Below are 24,241 nucleotides of genomic sequence, written 5' to 3'. Positions count from 1 at the left end.
CTAGATTTAGACATCCAAGTTTGAAACTGGCTTATTTCAGACAGGCCACCTATCAGCCAAAGATTAATGTCTCTTAGCAATTACTAATGTATTGGACAAGGTTCAGACCACTGACCTAAATATGAAGGGCTCCACATAACATTTGGTTTTAACTAGCCCCTCCTATGGTAGATTACAAAATATTAATCTTACTCAGTGGAGTTTTCAGAAAACACTTCACACTGTGCACACAATGTAATTGACACAGAGTATTAGGAATATCTGCTACTAGAGCTTTTATCTGTTCTCACTACTGTCCCCAACCATCTCCTTTATAGATGTTCTCTTTTCTCACTGTAACAAGCACTTTTATTTAACTGGAGTCTACCAAGCCCTTAGATAATCAAGTCATGAGTGACAGAGATGCCTATAAATAAAAACAAATGACTTTATTAACAGAATCATGCTAATTTTACAATTATGGAAATTCTCAGATTCCTATTATAATTAGCCAAATTGCTAAGTTATAGTTGTGAAAGATGAAAAACAGAAGTAACTTTCTTAAACTGGTACAATTGCAATTTGCTTCGATGTGGGAGAGCCAAATGTGGGATCTGAGCTCCTTACTTTGGTTTGTGGACTGGCAGTAAGCATGGCAAAGGCAGCTTCTGCAGATCATAATATCATGAAAATTAGAGAAAAACACCTATTAGATCTGAGGAAGTGGGTCTGGCCCACGAAAGCTCATCATCTAATAAACCATCTTGTTAGTCTTTAAAGTGCTACATTGTCCTGCATTTTGCTTCACCTATTAGATCATCTTTTAGACCATGTCTCTCATAGAGAGAGAAAGGAGTGGCAAGTACCTCTCATGCCACCCTGTGGCCGTGCAAAAGTAATATTGCTAGAATATGAAGTGAATCATACCCAGATGTTCCCAGCAAAAAGAGTAAACAATTTGAGAATAAAAGAAAATACAAGTGTGGGGAGAAATGAAAAGATTTGATAGCATCTCCATTTTGTGGTTGGAAGAACCTTCCATTTTACTTGATAAACTGTGAGGAAGTAAACCTATCACTACCAGAGGCTGTAGCAATAATAAATAATAAATAATACATAAAATAATAATAATAATAATATTTTTCTCTACCAACCCCTCCCCTCTTTATCATTGTGTTTTAGGAAAACCCATTTACAAAACCCAGAAATCTGGAACGGGTAGGGTGATCATATTTCCCTATACTGAATACAGGACATCTGGTAAAATTACTTGTATTCAAATAAGTTCAACAGCAATCAAACGTAGAAATGTTCAAATTAATATCAAGTTGACTGAGGCACTATTCAAGAGAAATACAGTGTAGTTGGATTCTTTTTATTACCTTATTTTTAAGGCTATAGGGAGCACACGGAGAGGAGGGGCATACTCACACCACTTCCTTCTGCCCCCATATAGATACAGGTAGAGGTGACACAAATATTACCATACACCTCTTATACACAGGAGGAAGTGACTGACTAACCCAACTGTCATTCCCAGAACTCTTCACCCTCCATGCCTGGCTGAGCTCTGGGACAGACCCACCTCTCCTGGTACCTGGCACTACATTTTCCCAAGGCAACACACAGGCAGAGGGAATGCAGGGTCACATCCTCCTCTCCAGATTTCTGCTAGGGTCCACACCAGAATGTGGCCAGCAGCAGTGTTTTGGCTTTGAATGGGAGGGAAGGGATAGGGGCTGTTTCAGTGCAGGCAGGAAGGGGGTGAGGCCTAAGATGCATTGTGCACCAGCGTCCAGGTAACCTCACTGCAGCAGCTTCAGCAAATGCAGCCTAAGTGGTGGCTCAGCAAGGAGAGGATGCCTACAGGATGGAGCAGCCTCTTGCTCCCTGGAGTCAAAGCCCAGGGCCCAGGGAAGGGGAGGCACAGGTAAGGGGATGCTAAACTCCTGCTGTGGGGGCTGCTGTGAAGCCTGCAGGTCTGGGGTGTACATAGGCTGGAAATCACTTCCCTCCTCCCACTCCAGGGCTTAGCTCAAAGGTGAAGAGGCTTCCTCCTGCATATGCTGTGTGATGCTTTGGCACATGCAGGGCTTGTCTCCTTCTGGCTAGTGTCCTGTGCCAGAGGGTCTTAGGCTTTCCTAATACACCAGCCCAGCCACACACAGTGGGGAAGGGAAGGAGCCCTCCTTCCAGGCTCCTGGGTGAGCTGAGCGCTTCAATCAGGGGCTGGTTCTCCACACAGCACTGGCAGCAGGATGCACTCACCATTTGGGAGGATATGGAGGAGCAGTAGGGTTCAGGGGAAGGGGTTAAAGGGCAGAGTAGGGAGAGAACACAGAGAGAGAGAGAGAAGATAAAGGGCCAATGGGTGTGCAGCAGAGATGACAACCATTCACCGCCTGGTGACATTCATCAGTCACCGCAGTACCCAGCCAGTGCCACCCAGAAAGCCAACAGTGATGGAGCCCTGCTGCCTGAAAACGGACATGCAGCTGGGACCAGTAGGGGAAGCAGCCAGCCACACATGCTGTGTCTTTGCCCTACCACCAGCCTTCCATTATCAGACACTGGAAACCCCACTTACTATTGGTGGGCAAGGATCTGGCAAGGAGAGATCCAGCCAACAGAAAGACCTGCTGGTACTGATGGGGGGAGACTAAAATTATTGGACAATTTGCTTATTTTTAAGAAACAGTTGTGTAAAGAATCCCGTGTTAAGACTAAGGGTCCTTGACATGAATTTGGAAATTTTGCAGATATAAAATCAATGGCACTTGAGCTCTTTTGACTATCAAAAAAACAACATTTTATATGAAGAGCAAAAAAGCCCCCTAAACAGCTTAGTTTAAAAATCTCCTATTTTTACCTAAACTGCTACCTCTCTCTTTTATTTTCCTTTCTGCTCTGAAGTCACTTTTCTTTTTTTGAAAGTCAAATTCCTTTAAACCTCTAGTACCAAAGCCAGGTCATGTGGGTAGCAATTCAAGACTGGGCAATTTGCTGAGCTTTTTTTAAAAATCACCCAACTGAATGCATAAGTATGACTGTGAGGGATGAATCTCAAGGTTATTTTTTTAAAGTATAAATTCAGTTACAGCCCTCCTCCCTCCGTCGAGACTCTTTGCCAAGGTTCCATTTTAAAATGTACAATTGCAGGCGTCTGGAGCCACACACAGTCATAATAAACCAAATGGGCTGTGCTCTGTTAAACAGTACAACAGGACAGAAACTTAAAACTACAAAAATGTGAACTGTTCAGGCTGACAGGTGAAAAGCCTGAACCCAGATAGATATACTGACTTAAATGGTGGATAAACACTTTTTAAAAGTAAGACAGCTACTTGGACATCTTGAATTGTGACATGGAGGAGGAATCAACAGGGGCTGAAGTCTATACGTATTCATGCACAGAATTACAAACTCCTTCTGAACTCTGCAATTCACCACAGATTTTGCAGTTATTACCTGTTAATTGCTAAATGATAATAGTCTCACCAGTTTAAGATGACACATCAATGTCATTTGCAGCCAGTATGCATCAGGATGTATTATTTGCAGTGAAAAGAGTCAAGGAGATTTACACCAGTTAAATGATCTGGCACAATGAATATATCCTTGATTTCAAGATGTCTGGTTTTCAGTTACTGATATTTTTAGCAAGTAAGTCAGTACAGTCAACTGTACATGAGCTGGAGATATAGGCTCATGTCCCTGCTCTCTTAGGCTTCTTGTCTGACCTTGTACAAGTCACCTAGCCTCTCTGTGCCTCAGTTTCCCATCTGTGAAAAGGGTACAATGGTATTCCTATGCCTCAAAGGAGGGTTGAGATGATATATTCATTGCCAGGTGTTCAATAATGGGGGACTATAAAAACTGAGAAAGATTTTTACAACCCTTCCTGTCACACTCTCATGTCTTGTATCGCTACTGTCTAAATTAGGTTGTAGCTCCCTCGAGCAGACACCATATTTGACTATGGTAGCATGTATCCTAAAACATACTAGCGGCAGCAATAACATTATCACTGTTAAAATGCTTGTGTTTAAAGGCTAAACTCCTCTATGTTATAATCCTGTTCACTTGTTTTCGGTATCCCGTAACTCCTTGCATTTGCTGAAGTAAGCATCTGGTAAAAAAGCAAATAGGAAACTTGTCAAAAGTCAAGATATATTTGTTATAGCGCAAACTAGAGAAGTATCTTCATGGTCCATCCAGCACCTGGAATGTTAGCATCAAAACAAACAAACAAACAAACAAACAAAGTAGGGAATGGCAATGATGGATTCAGATACATTGACTTTTAGTGATGTGTAAAGAAAAGTGTTACCTGTAAAATCATCATATAAATACTACCAGCTGAAATGTGTAACTTGGGGAGCACAACTTCTGCATAAGGTAAATGTAACATTGCAGCATGGGACTGCTCTTCAGAGACTGGTATCACACACAACTTTTTTCCTGTACCATATTAATAAATCTGACTGACATTGGTTACTTGGTCTTCTCTGGAGTATATTTCATAATGAATCAAAGTATGGTCAAGCAATTGACTATACCATTTATCAATAATAGCTGTGAAGTAGAGAGAGAAGCGGGTGAGGTGTCCTGTTTTTGGCTCTTATGTCTGAGCATTGATCACCTGATCAACTTCCTACCCTCATCTGTGGTAGCAAAGGGTCCACTTCCCCCCTCCCTTTTTGGGGGAGGGAGGTTGGTTGAAATATCATCTGGACAAAAAGATTCTCTCTAGCCAGAACTGCTCAGAAAAGGCACTTGATGGAGGCAGGAGAGAAGATAAATGAAGAGTCTAGGGAGTAGGGCAGGTGATTTAATAATGCACATGACACATCAAGTTGATTGACTATTAGAGTGGTTCTGTATATTGTGCATATATTATATCTTGATTCGCAAACTGCAATATAAGCAGAAATACTTTGAGAGTTGTAAAATATAAATTGGATTTATAAATTGTAATTTGGCATAGAAATGCAATTGATATCTACTATAGTTCTCATACTATTACATTTAATGTTAGTAAGACACTCTAAGGATATTCAACTTGAAGTGGCATCAGTTTAATTATTTCCTAATAAGTCATAAGTTTCTGAATGCTAATAGGTTTTTTCAGAGACCACCAAATGATTATTAGAGCCCTGCCCATATACGTAGTTTGTATCCGTATCTAATCTGCAACAATGGTCTGCTGATATCTGTGGATTTTCAGGGCTCTATTCATTCAATAAAATAGATGAAACACTGACGAGCTTAAAATCAACATGGACCGTGTAGGCAAAGAAATGTCTAGGTCTGAATTAGACAGACTTAAATAGGATATTTGTCGCTGTCGTATCAGTTGGGTAACTTTTTAAATAAATGTAAAATTAGATCAGCCAAAGATCACCATCTAAATAAGGATGACATACAAAAATATAATGCATATTACATAGGTATTGCCAAAGCAGATCAGAACAGCAGTCCATCAAGTCCAATACCCTGACTGACAATAGTTAATAACCATGTGCCACCAAAGAAATGTGGAATAAATTCTGTAGCTGACAATTACAAAGCAACATGCCCATAAGGGAATTTTCTTGCTATTTCTGTCAGTCAGTGGTTAAAGATAGAGATTAATAGTAAACTGCCAAATAGAATTGTGGAGGATCTCATTATTCATGTAAATGCTGAGTCCTATAACCTCTTTAACACAATGTCATCTTGTCACAGTAAGTTCCATCGGTTAGTTTCCCATTGTACAAAGAGTATTCCTTTGTCTTATTTTTAAATGTGTACTGTACTATGAGAAAGGATAATCAGTGACATTTAAAATAATCTGAACAGGCTAGACACAAAGTAAAAATAACTCACTGTCAACTCTTAAAATATATTTAACAAGCTAAGCCTGAAACCCTTCCAACTTGCCCTGTAATGTCATTAATTCTAAATAAAGCTCAACAAAGTTTGTGACTTTGGTTCAGACTAAGAAATACCCAACGGCCTGCAGGAAGTGGTGTTGCTGATGCCATTCTTCACCTGGAGTCAGTTTTCAGGCATTATGTTGGATGTTGTTGCATTTACTGTCTGTGTCCATCTACATTTGAGCTGGGAGGTATGATTATCACCTTGTATGAAAATACCCACAATAATTCTACTTCATTCTGCTAAAAATAACAGTGTAGTAGCAGTAACAGACTAATTGTCAAAACACATAGCTTCCTGGATCCCCTGGTTATGTACTTGGGTGGCTATGCAAAGTTATCTCCTATGCTAACTTGGGTACATTGTTGTTTTTAGCATCAATTTGACTAGCATCACATCAATTTGACTGTGTGAACTGGAAATTCCATTTCCCAGTAGATGTAGCTTGGGATAAGATATGAAAGTGAAGTTTTAACCATTTGTAGTTGTTAAAGAGCAAGTGCCACTTTTCATAAAAGTATGATTTATGTATTAAATGCTTACTAACTTCAGTCGAGGGCATTCGTCCAACATTATGGGGCACACTTGTCAATCTTTAATTACGGTGATGTGTAAACAGACTTTCAGGTATTCCAGATCAAATCAAATAACCCAGAAACAGCATACTTTGGACAATTATCAATCTGACTCCTGCTCTAGTCCCTATAAGAGCCACACACCATGATTACCCATCCTCCTCAATATCCATTGCTCTTTGTGCAAGGGAGCAATTGAAGGCTGTGCAGTATTCCCAGAAGGCTAACAAATTTAGGCTACTATGGACAAGGAAGAAAGTCTCAAAAGCCCAGGAGTCTACTGAAGTAGGCCCTGAAATGCACTTCCTTGCTCTCTCTATCTATCATCTTCATCTCATGTGCGCTATAGACCACAAATTACAGTGGAACACCAGCTCTGCTATAGTTATGGTTAAGAACTCCTTTCTCTTACTGAAAGAACAGTGATCTCTTAGGGTATATCTACACTGAGACTTGGGGATATGTTTCTTAGCTCAAGAGACATACTTCCAGCATGCTAAATATAATAGTGAGGCCAGAGTGGCATAGGCAGTGGCTCAGGCTAGCCACCTGACTAAGAACTGATAGGATTAAGCAGGATTGCATTCTGGTGACTACCCTGAACCACTGCTTATACTGCTGTGACCGCACTGCTGTTTTGTAGCACACTAGCTCAAGGAAAACTATTACATGTGTGTATGTTCTGGTACCTACCCCCAAAGAAGTCCTGACTCCTTTTGTGGCTCTAGAAAATTGTGGTTTGAACTGGCTAATCCTGAAATATTCTGTGTTCTAAAATGGGTAGTGAAAAAAAAGTGGTGTAGGGCCTTCCCCCCATCTCTTCTCCTCTTAACTTCAGACTTAATGTAGTCCTTGAACTCATTACTTATATTTGAAAATTTGTGACTACACTTTCAAAGTATTAGGGTTTAGACTGTGCTGCTCAGTAATGCTTAGATCCTGACACCTGTAGTCATTTGCATCAGCATATATGAATGCAACTGTTTTATGGGACATTCTAAATACCCTGATGGCCCAGAATATGAGATATGTCCTGGGTTCTAACTAACATGTTTTCATCATTGATTTCAATAGAACTACTCAAGTAAAGGCTCCAGGATCAATCACATCTTCATGGTGATCAAATATCTATTGCTATTTCAAAAACTATTAAAACTATAGAACTCATCAGAAAAATTGCCAAAATTAATATTTTGGTTTTGTTGTTTTTTTTACCAGTTATAATTAGAATATATGTTAACAAAAATCACATATTGTTTGTGACAGTCAGAAGATATGCACATTTTATGAGTAAATGAGCCCAACTGTAATGAATAAATGGATGACCAGAAATTGAGCAATACTGGCTAGGCAACATTTACAATAGAGCCTTAATTTTCCTTTCATTTTAGCATGTGGGGGTGTGTAAGTAGATAACATTAATCAAAATTTTAGAATAAACCTTCTGGTTTCATAACTCAAAACAATGGTCTCAGTAACTCTTTTAGTGTGAAAAGATGACACACTTTCTAGCTACAGCATATTGTAGTCAAGAGTCAAAAATATTTGCTGTGATTAATGACCAAAGTATGCATATTGCATCATCTTTGTTCTCAGGAGATTACTGGGGTCTGTTCATCATTTAAATTCTGGCAGAAACTGAGACTGTGATTCAGCAAGCCACATGCTGAACTGGGGCCAGAGGGGTCAATCCTGAAACTATGCACAGAAGTAACTTCACTGACATAAGCAGTCAGTTCGAGGCAAGTCAACGATAAATTATATCTGAGGCCCTGTTTCTGAAAAATTCCTAGATGTATGCTTACTTAGCTCATATAAATATTCCCATTATTAAGCATTCAGGCAAATGTTTGGAGAACCAGGGTTTAAGTTGCTCTCCAAGACCTGAATCCTGAAAAATCTTGGAAGAGTATGTTTGTAGTTCTGTTGAACTACATAGGACCAGTGTTTATAAAGATGCACATGTGTTAGTGTTTGCCAGATCAGAATCTAAGAACATCAAACACCCCCTGTAAGAAAGGAAGTTGATCTCACTTCCTATGTAATTAAGCTGTTAAAAGCTTCCATGTTTTTTCTTAACTTTGATGCAAAGTTTTTTGTCTAGTTGCAGCAGTAGGCAGGAGCATAATGGCTCTCTAGTGTATTGTATCTGTCATTTATATGACAAGTATTTCATTAAAATTTAAATAAAGTGGTCCCAAGGTGGTCTGTTCTAGGAAAATGCCAGCTGTGCATTATTTTTTAATATTTTAATTAAATAAAAAGAAAAATAATCAAATCCTTAATAAAGCCAGGGAAAACTGTCACTTGTGAATAGTGAGCTACTAGACATGAGTAAGTATATGTCTGAAACTAGAGTCATTGCAAAACTTTCCTACTAGCCTGCTTTATGGTTTGTGAATGATGAATGAAATTGACTAGCAATGCCTTGCAGTAATATTTCAAATTATGATACAGAATACACTTTAACAAATATTAAGTTCTATTAGAGTCAAGAAAAGTGTTTAGTTTTTCTGTTTTTGGAAAAGCGTATAGAAGTACATGAAATAAAATATTAATTAACAGACAGCTGAATAGGTTGAGGATGCTAGAAGTGTTTTTAAATTCCAATATCTTATTGCATTTGAAATACTGCAAACAATTTCAACTGATATAAATTTTAATATAGGAATTAAATGTAGTCAAAATCTATAAATCTCAAATTGTGAGTGCCAACTTTGAGCCCAGAAAACAACATCAATTTGAGAGTAAATAGCATAATCAACACAGTTCTTCCCATGTTTTTGAATTGCCCGATGTTCCTTTTCAATTTAAATTTAACATTAAAATAAGCCTCTTTTTGAGTGATACTCTTTTTTCCAGTCCTGGAAAATTTACATTGACACATTTTATGATGTGCTTTTTGCTGCTGTTGTTGAACTATGAAAACCAAGAAAAAGATGTTATCCTGAAATGGGTTTGTAGATAGTGTCTACAGTGTCCTTTAAACCTTTTAAAACAGAATCCTTTTGTCAAATCGTGTGAGCTATGGCTCTTTAACATTCTAAACCTGCTATGGCTGCTGGGGCAGTTTATCATGAAAGAATAGAAAAGAGCCACTGGCATATAAAAAAAAAGAAAGAAAAATCCTGGGCTTACAGACAGTGCATTGTATAACCAAGGCTTAAAGAGGCTGCCATTAAGTATATTTCATAATATGAAAAGACAGGCCGATTTTGGCCCCCTCGCCTGGCGGGATCAGTGCTGTCAGTGCCATTTATTTGCAATCCCCCCTGATTTCTGTATCCCACAACCCTTTTGCATAAAAATGAACCATACAGGCAGTCAAAACACCTGCTTTACTGACAGGCCGATTAAAGCTTTGATTTATCTCTCAAAGTGAGAGCTGGTCTGCTGTTACTGGGGCCTTGAGTTGGCATATAATTCATCAGAGTTTAAGGTCTTCTTTCTGTGTCCTGAGTTTCAGCTGTGGGTGTCTTTTGTACCTGCTTGAAAGTTCTGTTAACCCCGAGAACACCCAACCCAGCTGGAAGCTGGAGTTTTTAATCAATATTGATTCAAGCTTCTCAGTTCAAGTTATTAAGTGACAGTAAATTACTTGACTAATTTGGTAGGCCCAGAGAATACTCAGACCTGCATTTCTTAGGATCCAGTTTGGCATTGTAGACCCTGGGAATAAGCTGTGCTAGATAGAAAGGAAGTGCTCTATGATTCTATAGTTTCCTACAATTTTCCCCCTTTCCCATAGCTCAAAAACTGACATTTGACATCTGTGTTTTGTGTTATTTAGAGATCCTTCACTCCTTTATAGTAAAGACTGTTTTATATTCTAAAACCACAATTTCAAGGGACTTGCCTACACACAATTAAATTCTGTCCATGTTCAAACTATAACAAGTGGGAGCAGCGCTTCTTAGAGAAATGGGGAGAAAGGGGGTTGTAAGCTTTATGGTTGCAAGAATGCAAAAACACAAGTTTTTTATCTCTGCTCAAAAGTTCTGTTTTTTCAAAGGAAACATTTGGAAGTGGTAGTGGGTATTTTGGAAAAAGGGAAAAGATTTAATTTCCTAAATAACAGCAGCTTTTTACTGCACGTGTGCCTTTTTTTCCCAGCAAAAAAAAAACACAAAAAACTATTTTGGCAAGGATACCTTGTGGACCTGTTTGGCTCCTTCTTTGTCCTTAAACTTTAAAATCTCTTAAATCAATGGTCTGAGAAAGAGACTTTGCTTAATAGTCCTGACCATGGTAATAAAATATCACAAATTATTCATTGTGCATAGAGTACATGAACATTTTCTGATGGAATATTTTTTCTTTAGAAACTGATGTGAAATAAAAACTTTCTTTGGAAATGTGTTAATTTTTAACACTATTGTGTTAAAAACATTGAAATACATTATTTTAATGAGTTTGAAATTCTTTTGTTTGGAGAGGCACTGCATTTTCTATTATAATATGAATTAGGGAAAAAAAACCTAACAGCAGCTGGCATTTGTACTCTGCTGGACAACACATAGAAGATGTGTGCAAGACAGCTCCTCCATTGGTGTAAACTGGCATAGTTCCACTGACTTCAGAGCTCTGACTATTTACTGTACTTGGATAGTAAACTGTTGTTCTTACAGATGTGTTGGGCACATATACATTCCATGTTCTACTTCAATGTACTCAAGTTGGAGACTGGCCTGTGTTACCACTAGACAGTGCACAAGCTCCATATAGCCTTGTGCTCTCAGGTGAGAATATAAAAGGGGCTTGTCCACTATCTCCCACTCTGTTCTTTCAATGGCTTTGTAATTTTTCAAGTAGAAGGAAAGATGGAGCCCTGGAATGTGTATGTACAGAATACATAGAGTTAAACAACTGAAACGGACCTCGAGAAGTCCAGTCCCCTTCACTCATGGAACATCTCAAAGATACGTGCAGTCCTGGAAGTTATTATGCGCATAAACCTACTACTACATGCGATTTATCAGTGATAACCTTTATCAACTTTGGACTTTTGATCACTTGAACAGAGGTTGTAAGAATGACTTGCATTGGTAGTGGCATTGATATCAGAGGCTTGAGTGATGGTGTAATGACTGGAAAAGATGAACATGTTGATGCTTTGCTAGTATCAACTATTGGGATATTACTCAGAAGGATTCATGAAGTGGAGTGAGTCATTCTCAGGAGTTGAAAGACTTTAGCAAGATTATAGCAGAGCTTAATGCAGTCAGAAGTCTAATATGAGATTTGCTGAGCTGACACTATGATATTGATTGACTCTTAAAGCTCAGAATAGGCTACAGAAACCTGGAAGAGGTTCTAAAGGAAATAGTGTCATCCACATAGAAAGCCAAAGCTACAGAAATATCTGAGATCATTCTTCAATTTTGGAAGACTAAAGCTTCAGGAAAAAGTCTTAGAGGGGTAGCCATATTAGTCCGTAACTTTGAAAACAATGAGTAGTCCTGTGGCACCTTAGAGACTAACAAAAATATTTATAGTATCATGAGCTCTCGTGGGCAAAACCCACTTTTTGAGATGAGCTTTAGTGGAAAAAAAAGACAAATACAGTTTTGCTTAGATGGAAAACTGATTTACCTTAGACATACATTTAGAATGTGACCTAAGGGAAAGCTTAGAGAAGTCTGAAAGGAGTGTCCACCAGGAGAGGTTGAAGTTCAGAAACCTTCCTCCTTGCTGAGGTGGTTGCCACCAGAAATTCTGTCTTCATAGACAATCCATGTAACAAGGTTGTAAGCCATAGGTTCAAAGGCAGGGAATCTTATTTTGGAGGGAGTCAGACTGAGATCTCATGCAGGAACAGGATCAGAACGAGGAGGATAAACACTGAGTAGCTGTTTCAAGAATCGGGAGATTTATCAGCAGAAAAAATAGGAAACCCCCCCTCTCACTAGCAGCTGAGGTGTTCTCTCAAACTAATAACTGAGACTATTCTGCACCTCCCTGCATGCTTAGCTAAACATGGGAGTAGTGTTATCTGCAAGACGTTGTATCAACTGGTTCCTGATGGTGATAGAAACATCTCACAGGCTGGAGAAGTAGCTCAAAGTTCCAGCACACTTATATCAAGTGAAACTTTTGAAAGTGACTAAAGAGTTTGTTCCTGTCTCCCGCCCCCCATTCCCAATCTTTTGCAAACACGTGTTACCACAGACATAGTGGCTGTGTCTAGACTGGCAAGTTTTTCCACAAAAGCAGCTGCTTTTGCGGAAAAACTTGCCAGCTGTCTACACTGGCCGCTTGATTTTGCGCAAAAGCACTGACTTTCTACTGTCTGAAATCAGTGCTTCTTGCGCAAATACTATGCTGCTCCTGTTTGGGCAAAAGCCTTTTTCCAGAAATGCTTTTGCGCAAGAGGGCCAGTGTAGACAGCTGAAAACTGTTTTGCGCAAAAAAGCCCCGATGGTGAAAATGGCCATCAGGGCTTTCTTGCGCAAAACCGCATCTAGATTGGTACGGACGCTTTTTCGTAAAAAGTGCTTTTGCGGAAAAGCATCTGTGCCAATCTAGACGCTCTTTTCCGCACATGATTTTAACAGAAAAACTTTTCCATTAAAAGCATTTGCGGAAAATCATGTCAGTCTAGACCAGTGGTCCCCAACGCGGTGCCTGTGGGTGCTATGGTGCCCGCCAGGGCATTTGTGTGTGCCTGCCGACAACCTGGGCCGGCCCCAGGTGCGCGACACGCACCGGCGCCTGGTGCGCGGTGCTCGGGCGGCCCCAGCCCCAGGGCACATGCGGGCGCACGACTCGGGGGGCGGCGCCGGCCCCGGGACCACGGCACAAGGCGCTCAGGCGGCCCCGGCCCTGGGGCACATGCCGGCGCTGGGTGCAAGAGCATCCCCACCCCTGGCGTGCCCCAGGATGCGCGGCCCCGCCCCCGGGCGCCCGGCGCATGAGTGGCCCCGCCCCTGGGTGCCCGGGAGCCTCTAAAGGTTGGGGACCACTGGTCTAGACGTAGCCAGTGAATTTGGGGACAGAAATGGTGCTCCCTTTATACAAAGATGCAACTGCCAATCTAGAGACTGAAGTACTTTTACATATATATCTTTATGTCCAAAAGGTGCCTGAAGGGATGACATACTGAATAGAGTCGAGGCTGCAGACAGCAAAGGTTATATCTGGCATTCAGAGTTACATATGTGCACAAGGCCATATGACCCAGGAACTGAAGGCAGGCATACACTGACTTTGTTTGGTTGGACTTGAAGATTTCAGAAAGAAAGGCTATCAAGTGAAACCTTTGCCTTAGTAGGTAAGCCATGATAGTCATAATGCTCACATCTGTGCTGTGTTACTTGTGATTGTGATTTGTTCAAATGTAGTTGCAGGGGTCCAGATGAGAGAACAACTGTCTGATAAGACTACTGCTTTGGACCTTGGTGCTTCATATTCCATGAACTACACCAGTGATCACTGACCAGTAGATCGGGATCCACTGGTAGATCTTGGCGTCTCTGACAGGTGATCTTGACTGGTTTGGCCCAGAGGCTAAAATGTACCGGCACTTCAGCTGCCCCTCCCCTTACTGCTGTGCACCTGCCCTTTGCCTTGGAGTTACCTCCCCCCACTCTAGGAGCTTCCTGCTTGCTATGCAGGGCAAGGGAGAGAGAAGAGGGGTGCTGATGTCAAGGGGCCCCCTCTCTCATCTTGTATCCTATCTTCATGGAGCAGAGAGGGGGCACAACAGGACCTGGGATGGTGTTTTCTGGATGCTTTTGGGAGTGGTGCAGAGCCAGGGCAGGGGTGAGCCTGCCTCAGCTTCATTGTATCACCCCCCAGAAGCCATGTGAGGTAAGCAGTGCCAGTCGGAGCCCTCATCCTGAAACCCTACCCCAGTCATGAACCCCCTCCTGCATTCCAAGCCCTTGTCTTAGCCCTAAGCACCTCTGTATCCAAACTGCTCCCAGAGCCTGCACCTAGAACCCCCTCTGCCACCCCAACTACCTACCCCAAGCTCAGTTCAGAGCCCCTCTCACACACCAAATCCCTTAATCCAAGACCAGATCCTGCACCCCTACCTGCTGCCCATGCCTGGTGAAAGTGAGGGAGAATGAGGGGAGGGAAGGAGGATGGAGTGAGCAGGGGCGGGCCTCGGAGAAGGGGAAAAAAAGAGGTAGGGCAAGGGTATTTGGGGTTGAGGTAGATCCTTGGATTGCACTTAAATTTAAATGATTTCATGCTTTAAAAAGCTGGAGACCACTGAACTAGACAGTCATTTAGGTAAGGAAATATTTGATTTCCCAGTGGGTAGAGGTGGGCTGGTATCACTACAAGCACTTAGTCAAGAATCTTGAGGCTGATGAAGCCTAAAGAGAAATACTTCACACTGGTAACGGTTGTTGCCCATTATGAATCAAAGACACTTCCAGTGGACAGGATTTATAGCCATGCAGAAGGAAGTATGTCAATCACTAGAGAAGGCCTAACAGAAGCCAAGGGAACCATCCTGGTTTTTTTTTAATGGAAAAGGTTCAACTTTCTTAAGTTTCCCAGTCAAAGACTAACTACCTTTGTGAAAGCTCTCTTAGGGAAAAGGAAATAGTGGGAATCAAAGCCTCTCCATGTTGGGAAGGAACTTCTCTCTCTCCCAATTCCAGATGAGACTGAACTTCTTCAAAGTAATTCAGTCACATGGGAAGGGTCCCTGAAAAGTTCTGGAGAAAGTGAGCTGGGAAAAGGAAGGTGAATTGCATAACATCTCTCCTTTACTATGCTGAGCACTCACGTGTCTGGCAATGTTGTCCAAGGCACAATGAAAGAGTGAGAGAACAGGTATAATCCAAAGGGAGGTGATATGGTTAGTGTGCTGCCCTTGATTCAGAATTCGGAATGAACACAGAATTCGGAATGAACACTAGAAGGTTACAGTGGCTTGGTGAGAAGGGCCTTCTATAAGTAAGGAAGCTGGTACTGAGGAGATTTTACCTTTCTCTTAAAATCATGCTGTGACCATTGTTGGAAAGAGTAAGACTGTGGCCTACATGTTTTCCTCTTTGTAAATGGAGTGTAAATTCCCAGCAAGAGAAGCACTGACTGGGAGTCCTTCAGGGTCCTTCTATGTCACTGGTAAGCAGTTGAGACACATCTTACATGCCACGCTTTATACAAGATTTGTTGCAAATATATAATCAGACAAATCACAGGGAGAAATAGTGGATCTGCCCTTTTTATGTTTCTGCCTGACACCACAAGGAAACTAAGAACACACGTGCTGCCTAGTGGTACTGCTGGCAAAAAACTTCCACTTCAGTGAATTGGGCAGAGATACAATTACACTGGAATATATGTGCATAATCACTTAAAGAAGAAGTTTTGGTTAGTCCTCTAATTTAATCTTACATTGGTACTGTATTTCATTTGTATTTTCTGTTTGCCTGAGCATTAGCAGCTGTTTGCCAGGCCAAAGAGTGTTTTTAGGAAAAATAAAAATAGAGGTTTTCCCATCAAATTTGGAAGAGCAGAGAGAGAGTAAGCACCATGTGGGTTGCACTGCACTACTCTGATACAGTGTATTAGTGTATATGAGATGGCGTGCTGATATAAAGGTGCTTCCATTCCTCTGGCCAAACAGGGGGCACATAGCTTCAGTTCACTCAGTCCAGAAATCTAGAAATCCTCTCAGATCCACTCTTGGGGCTCTCAAGCTAGTTAAGAAGGGTTAGGGTTTGCTGACTATGAGTCCTGGTCTACACGAGGGCATTATTTCAATATAACCCCCCATAGGTCAAATATACAAGTGGAGCATCCAAACTAGTAAGCCTCTTACCTCAAAATAATGCCCTGGTTATTTTGAAATCTGTACTCCTGTTTTTCTTGGGGAATAATGATTATTTTGAAATAATTATTTTGAAACCGTGTTAGTGTGGATGCTCCGGTGCTGCTAATTTGAAATAATTGGCCTCCAGAGGCCTCTTGTAGTTCCTGCTCTGACTACTCTGGCCACACCAAGTGTCTCCACTGCTCCCCTCCTCCTTCTCCTCCTGTGCAGCTTAAAAGTCCAAGTAGCAGGAGAAGGGCTTGTCCCATGAGGCGAGCTGTGAAAGCCCTGTGCAACACAGCAGCAACCGAGGCAGCCATGAGCAATCCCAATGCTCCAGCAGACTCTCCTTTGGCTGCTAGCACTCCTGCTGCTCCCTCTGCTGCCACTGGCCAGGGAAGCAGGAGAGCTTTGGCCTAGACTGGTGCAGAAATCCTCAACATCATCAAGGTCTGGGGCAACATAGGAACATAAGAATGGCCATACTGGGTCAAACCAAAGGTCCATCTAGCCCAGTATCCTGTCTGCCAACAGTGGCCAATACCAGATGCCCCAGAGGGAGGGAACACAACAGGTAATTCTCATGTGATCCCTCCCTTGTCACCCACCTCAAGAGAAACAGAGGCTAGGGATACCATTCCTATCCCACCTAGCTAATAGCCATTGATGGACCTAACCTCCATTAATATATCTAGTTCTTTTTTGAACCCTGTTAAAGTTCTAGCCTTCACTGCATCCTCTGGCAAGGAGTTCCACAGGTTGACTGTGCACTGAGTGAAGAAAAACTTCCTTTTGTTTGTTTCAAACCTGCTGCCTATTAATTTCATTTGGTGACCCCTAGATCTTTTGTTGTGGGAATAAGTAAATAACTTTTCCTTATTCACTTTTTCCATATCAGTCATGATTTTATAGATCTCTATCTTATCTCCCCTTAGTCTCCTCTTTTCTAAGCTGAAAAGTCCAAGTCTTTTTAATCTCTCTTCATATGGGACCCATTCCAAACCCCTAATCATTTTTGTTGCCCTTTTCTGAACCTTTTTCCAATGCCAAGATATCTTTTTTGAGCCGAGGCAACCACATATGTACGCAGTATTCAAGATATTGTTGTACCATGGTTTTAGAGAGAGGCAATAAGATATTTACTGTCTTATTCTCCATCCCTTTTTTAATGATTCCTAACATTCTATTTGCTTTTTTTGACTGATGCTACACACTGAGTGGATGTTTTCAGAGAACTATCCACAACACCACCAAGATCTTTCTCTTGAGTAGTTGTAGCCAAATTAATACCCATCATATTGTATATAGAGTTGGGATTATTTTTTCCAATGTGCATTACCAGACATTTATCAACATTAAATTTCATTTGCCATTTTGTTGCCTAATCACTTAGTTTGATGAGATCTTTTTGAAGTTTCAAGACCTTTCAAGGTCCCTTCCAGTTCTAGGAGATAGGCAATCTCCATTCATTTAATTCATTCATTTAACAGTCTGCTTTGGTCTTAACTATCTTGAGTAGTCTGGTATCATCTGCAAATTTTGCTACCTCACTGTTTACCCCTTTCTCTAGATCATTTATACATAAATTGAATAGTATGGGTCCCAGGACAGACCTTTGGGGGACCCCACTAGTTACCTCTCTCCACTCAGAAAACTTACCATTTATTGCTACTCTTTGTTTCCTGTCTGTTACCACGAAGGGAACTTCCCTCCTATCCCATGATAACTTACTTTACTTACTAGCCTTCTCAAAGTCTTTCTGGAAATCTAAATATGCTATATCCACTGGATGTCCCTTGTGTACATGTTTGTTGACCCCCTTCAAAGAACTCTAGCAGATTAGTAAGACATGATTTCCTTTACAGAAACCATGTTGACTATCCCCAACAAATTATATTCTTCCATGTGTCTGACAATTTTATTCTTCACTATAGTTTCAACTAATTTGACCAGTACTGATGTTAGACTTACCAGTCTGTAATTGCCAGGATCTCCTGTAGAGCCCTTTTAAAATATTGGCATCCTGTTACTTATCTCCCAATCATTAGGTACGGAAATCGATTTAAAGGATAGGTAACAAACCACAGTTAATAGTTCCACAATTTCCCATTTATGTTCTTCCAGAACTCTTGGGTGAATGCCATCTGGTCCCGGTGACTTGTTACTGTTAAGTTTATCAATTTGTTCCAAAACCTCCTCTAATGACACCTCAATCTGGGACAATTCCTCAGATTTGTCACACCTAAAAAGAATGGCTCAGGTTTGGGAATCTCCCCAATATCCTTCTCCGTGAAGACTGAAGCGAATAATTCATTTAGCTTCTCCGCTATGACTTTATCATCTTTGAGTGCTCCTTTAGCATCTTGATCACCCAAGGGCCCCACTGGCTGTTTAGCTGGCTTCCTGCTTTATTTGACAAAGTTTATGGCTTTATTTATTTTTATCACTAGGATTTGACTTCCACTTTTTAAGATATATCTTTTAATCTTTCACCGCTTCTTTTACCTGGTTAAGCCACAGTGGCACTTTTTTTGTTCTCTTACTGTTTTTCAATTTAGGGTATACATTTAAGTTGGGCCTCTATTATGCTGTCTTTGAAAAGTTTCCATGCAGCTTGCAGAGATTTTACTTTTGTCAACGTATCAAGAAATTTTATCTCCACAGTCCATCCTGAGGTGACGTGTACCCAATCAATATGGGGTCAATTGAAATCCCGCACTATTATTGAGTTTTTTAATTTGGTAGCCTCTCTAATATCCCTTATTTCTGAGAGACCAGCCTACAGGATCTCTGCACTAGAAAGAGAAATGACGAAGTCTACAGCCGTATCACCACCAGCCTGGATGACAAACATCATACCCGGACACTCAGCCAGTGCTAGATGAAAATAAGAGAGCTCTGATAGGCCTACCACAAGGCCAGGGAGCAGAGAGACAGCTCCAGGGTGGCACCACACAGCTGCTGTCATCCTGGGAGTTGGGCTGGTCATATCCCTTGCTGTCATCATGTAGTCCAGCCAGGAGACACCAAGTGTCAACCTCCAAGGGGGTGAGGTGGTGGAGGAGGAGGAGGAGAAAGAGGAGAAGGCAGACAGGTGACCATGCCTGCCAACCAGGACCTGCTTCTCACTCAGGAGCCAGTCCCCACACTCCTAGTATGTCTCCCCAGGCAGTGGATGAACCCAGAGAAGGCACGTCAGGTGTGTTCTATAAGTTTCCCTATACACATGCAGGGGCAGGCAACGGCCTATATGCTCCTTGTTTGGCCTACTTAGCATGGAGGCTACCCAATAGCCTTTGCACGTGGGGGCACATCGAGTGCCAGTCCAGCGCATTAAGCCCCATGACGTGTTCACACAGGTACCCCTTGGTCCTTTTCACCAGGTTCCTGAAGAGGCCTGCCTTACTCTGGCCTCTGTGGTGGGACATCTTCCCATGATAAGTCATCAGTAAGGAGCCTGGGGTCATGGAACCACACAGCAGTGCTGCGCATAGCAGAGGGTCATGTTGCACTCAGGCAGCATTCACTCCTGGTGAAGCACAGCAATGCAGAGGAGACTGATCCCCTGCACTGGAAACCAGATGGTAGGAGGAAGAAGAGAAGAACCAAATAGCACTCTCTGGCAATCCAGGTCTGCTGTAAACACACCTCCCCGATACCTCACCCCTTCTCCAGTGGGCAAGGATAGAAGTTCTCTCTCTGTGGGACACTGCGAGCGTCGGACCAAGCATGTTCAGGATGCAGAAGGAAGCAAGGCATGTGCCCTCTTCCTGCTGCAGTCTATTTTCCTGGCTGAAACCTTCCTATAACTGCTTGTCCCCAGGCTGTGGGTGTTGCAATGTTCCCCTGGGACATCCATGCCCATGCAGGAAATTGCCTGCTGTCTAGGTAACATATGGCCTTGTTCAAAGCACATCAACGTAGTCAGAACTGAGACCTTATGAGAGAGATTAGGCCTATACTTCATACAGAGCATCTCCTGTGATAACCGCTCTTGTAACTTTTCTTCACAGCTAGGCCAGTTGCAATCTTGTTGCATCCCCCACCCCATACCATCTTCTTGCATCCCCCATCCCATCCCATCTACCGACTCCACGTGACCCACAGGAGGAAACACACCCAAGAGGACATGATGCATGGGCAGATGGCCTGCCTCCAGTCCTTCATCCGAGAGCTCAAGGAGTGAGCTGCCAACCGGGAGGAGTGCCAAGCTGACTGGGAGCAAGGGAAGGCCACCTGGGACTAGCTAGTGAGCTAGGACAACACCATGTGCTTCTCTCTCACTTAGATGATAGAGTGCATGGCATTGTGAATGCAGCAGGTCACTAACCACCTCCCCATCCCCCACATAGCTTCACCTCTTTAGCCTCACCAGAAGTTTCTGGGATCCCAGAACATGGGGCTGTAGGACCTCTAGAACAGCCAAAACCTCCTGACCACCCAGAGGCGGGTGCCACTCTTAGCCCCATTTCTGAGCCCCTACCTCTCAACCTCCTTTCCAGGTTCTTTTCCTAGTTCCTCCCCTGTTCTATGTCCCCCCAATAAACAGTCCTGTTTTTTCAACAAACAAGTCTTTATTATTTGCTCTGCAGGGGAGCAGGGGGAAGGTAGGAAGGGAGGGGTGGGAGATAAAAGGCATACACAATGAATGCAGAGGCCCTTTGTGGAGAGCCACAGGGGAGAATCTCTAAACTGGCCTTGCATGAACTCTCCTTCAAGGCCTCTTTGATGAATACAGCCCCTTGCAGTGCTCTCTTGCTGACACTGGTGTCAGGCTGCTCAAATTCCCTGGACAGATGTTCAGCCTCAGCGTGGTAGAAAAGTCTCCTCCTTGCTCTCTCACAGGTTGTGGAGCACACAGCAAGCCACCACTACAAAAGGGATGTTGCATTTGCTGCCATCCAGACAAGTGAGGAGACTCCTGAACCTCCCCTTTAGATAGCTGAATGCACGTGCGACGACCATAAGGCACCTGCTCAGCCTGGGGTCCAGTGCTCCGTGCTGGGTTCCAGGCGGCCTGTGTCGGGCTTCATGAACTGAGGGGAAAAGAAGTAGGCTGTGTCGCCCAGGATTACAATTCGCATGTCCACTTCCCTGACTCTGACAGTGTGGTTGGGGAAAAAAGTACCAGCGTGCATCTTTTGGAACAGACAGGAGTTCCAGAAGATGTGGACACTGTATGCCTTTACCAACCATTCAACACTGATGTCAATGAAGTGTCATTTGTGATCCACGAGGGCCTGTAGCACCATGGAGAAGTACCCCTTCCTGTTGATGAAGTCCGAGGCCTGGTGGGAAGTTGGGGAATCCCATGGCGTCAAACCCATTCAGGATGCTGTCCATGTTCCTCCACATTCCTCAGAGTGACAACCCTCCATAGTAGCACGTGGTTGATGGCCTTCACTACTAGTATGAGCATGGCCCTGACTCTGGATTTCCCCATGCTGAACTGGTTCCCGATGGAGTGGTAGCTGTCTGGTGTGGCAAGATTCCAGAGGGCGAGGACAACAAGGTTCTGCACAGGGATGGTGATTCACATGCCACTGTTCTGTCACCTGAGGGCAGGGGCAAGCCACTCAGAGCTTGAGGAAGGTGACCTTCTACATGCGGAAGTTCTGTAGCCACTGTTGATCATCCCATCCCTGCAGGACGATGTGGTTGCACAAGTCTGAGTTTGCATCCAGGAGACTGAAGGGCATGCGCAGCATCAGGATCTGGGTGAGCTGGGCCAATGGTCCATGCTGGGGGTTCGTCTTGCAGGTCTTGGTCCTCGTCCTGCTGGAGCAACATGCAGGCAGTCTGGAAGCATTGCACCATGAGGCCTGTGACCAAGCAGTCACAGGAAGCATCCACCCTCCTGGTGCCCTTCCTGGAGTGCTTCCAGGGGCTTTAAGTCTGAGGCAGGCTCCAATCAATGTGGACATACTATTTCAGAATAATTTTGATGCTTCCCCGTAGTGGGGACACACTATTTTGATTTTGTTAAATTGAGAGTTATGTTAGATATTTTGAAATAATTTCTTAGTGTAGACATGCCTGGACAGTCCTCTGAGCTCCTTCCTATCTCCCCTTCTGCCTCTGCAGGCTCTTCAGTTTGTTTTCACCTTGCAGGGATATTATCCTCTATCAGTCTGTTGACAGGTGTGCCCTTCTTCTGCCTAGGGTGACCAGATAGCAAGTATGAAAAATCAGGACTGGAGTTTGGAGTAATAAGAGCCTATATAAAAAGAAACCCAAATATTGGGACTTTTCCTATATAATTGAGATATCTGGTCACCTCACTTCTGCCAGCTCACTCTTCTGTTAAACACTGCCTTTCTGCTTCCCAGCTCTTTTATCTTCTCATCTGCTGTGAGACTGCCAATCAGCTGTGTCCTATATTAACCATTCTGGCTGCTGAACTATTATCTTTTTTGCTCCTTGTTTTTATGATTTATCTTACACATTTTTAAATTATGATATTAAAAATAAAGTGCCAGTAAATGTATGTCTTGGACATCTGAAAATAAATCTGCATACCAAGTATAGAATGAACAGGGCTGAAAGTGGTTTATGAAAGGCAACATACACATTTTTAAAAAAATGTTGGGCAGAAAATTATATAAAAATAAACATATGACCTTTAACTCTCTAGGTGTTTAGATTTAATCAGCCTGATTCACAACAGATAACAGTAAACTGCTTGTTTGGAAAAACAACAACACCACCACATTTTAGTCCCACAAGAACAGGCAGGTAGATGCTGAGGAACATATTGTTAGCAGAGAACAAAGAAACAGCAGCACTTATTAATATCCAAGAGACTTCACTTGGTGAGCAGTAGAAGGATTAGGACAGTTTCAGCAACTAGGCACTAAAATATCTGCATGATTGAACTCAATCCCTTATTCCTGTCACTCCACTTTTCTGTCTTCTCATGGTTTGCTCTTCACTCTTTCTTCTACCAAAGAGTCTGGTGAACAGCTCAAATTGCAACAAGTATGCCCCTTCAGATCATATTTTATGCACACAGAACCTGGACAGGAGCATAAACTTGCAACTAGTGCCATAAAAAACTTTCTTACCAAAATTTAAAACCAGAGGAAGCTTGCCTGATTTCAAGTATACAGGCAGTCTCCGGGTTACGTACAAGATAGGGACTGTAGGTTTGTTCTTAAGTTGAATCTGTATGTAAGTCGGAACTGGCGGCAGCCGCTGCTGAAACTGATCAGTTTCAACCACGGCTGAATCTGGACACCAGTTCTGACTTACATACAGATTCAACTTAAGAAACCCAGGCGTCCCCAAGTGAGCTGCTGCTGAAACTGATCAGCGGCTGATTCCAGGAAGCCTGGGGCAGAGCAATTCTGCCTCGGGCTTCCTGTAGTCAGCCGCTGGTCAGTTTCAGCAGTGGCTGACTTGGGGACACCTGGGGCAGAGCAGCTGGGGTGCTGCTGGGTTGCTCCAGTACCGCGGCTCCTCGGCGCTACTGGAGCAACCCAGCAGCTCTGCCCCAGGCGTCCTGATTCAGCCGCTGCTGAAACTGACCAGCAGCGGCTGAATCAGGACGCCTGGGGCAAAGAAGCTGGGGTGCTGCCGGGTTGGTCCGGAGCAGCGCTGCGGGACCAACCCAGCAGCCTCCAGCTGCTCTACCCGAGGTGTAGGCAAGAAAAGCCTAGTCTGCTGGGGAGGGGGCACTAGCTGCATCCCCTCCCCCCCAGCAGACCAGGGAGACGGGGGTGGCGGGACCGCCCAAGTCCTCCACGGCTTTGCTCTGTCTCCCTGGTCTGCTGACCTGGGAGATGCAGAGCAAAGCCGCAGAGCACACGGGCAGCGGGACAGTCCAGGCGCGCTGCGGCTGTCCCACTGCGGGCGTGCTCCGAGGCTTTGCTCCTCATCTCCCTGGTCTGCTGGTCGGGAGACGGGGAGCAAAGCTGCAGAGCACGCCCGCAGGGGGACAGCTCAAGCGCGCCCAGGCTGTCCCTTTTCTCGCCCTGGAGGACGGGGGCGGCGG

The 24,241-nt window shown here is 43.1% G+C and overlaps 1 long non-coding RNA gene across 1 annotated transcript in view; it reads right to left on the bottom strand.

Moving 5' to 3' along the window:
• Window positions 1-24,241, bottom strand: part of LOC142829588 (uncharacterized) — a 187,211-nt gene that overhangs the window by 27,214 nt on the left and 135,756 nt on the right. The gene's annotated exons all lie outside the window — the stretch shown is intronic.

Source organism: Pelodiscus sinensis, chromosome 4, assembly GCF_052426305.1.
Source record: "Pelodiscus sinensis isolate ZL-2025 chromosome 4, ASM5242630v1, whole genome shotgun sequence".
Lineage (NCBI taxonomy): Eukaryota > Metazoa > Chordata > Testudines > Trionychidae > Pelodiscus > Pelodiscus sinensis.
This window is presented reverse-complemented; position numbering and strand designations above follow the sequence as displayed.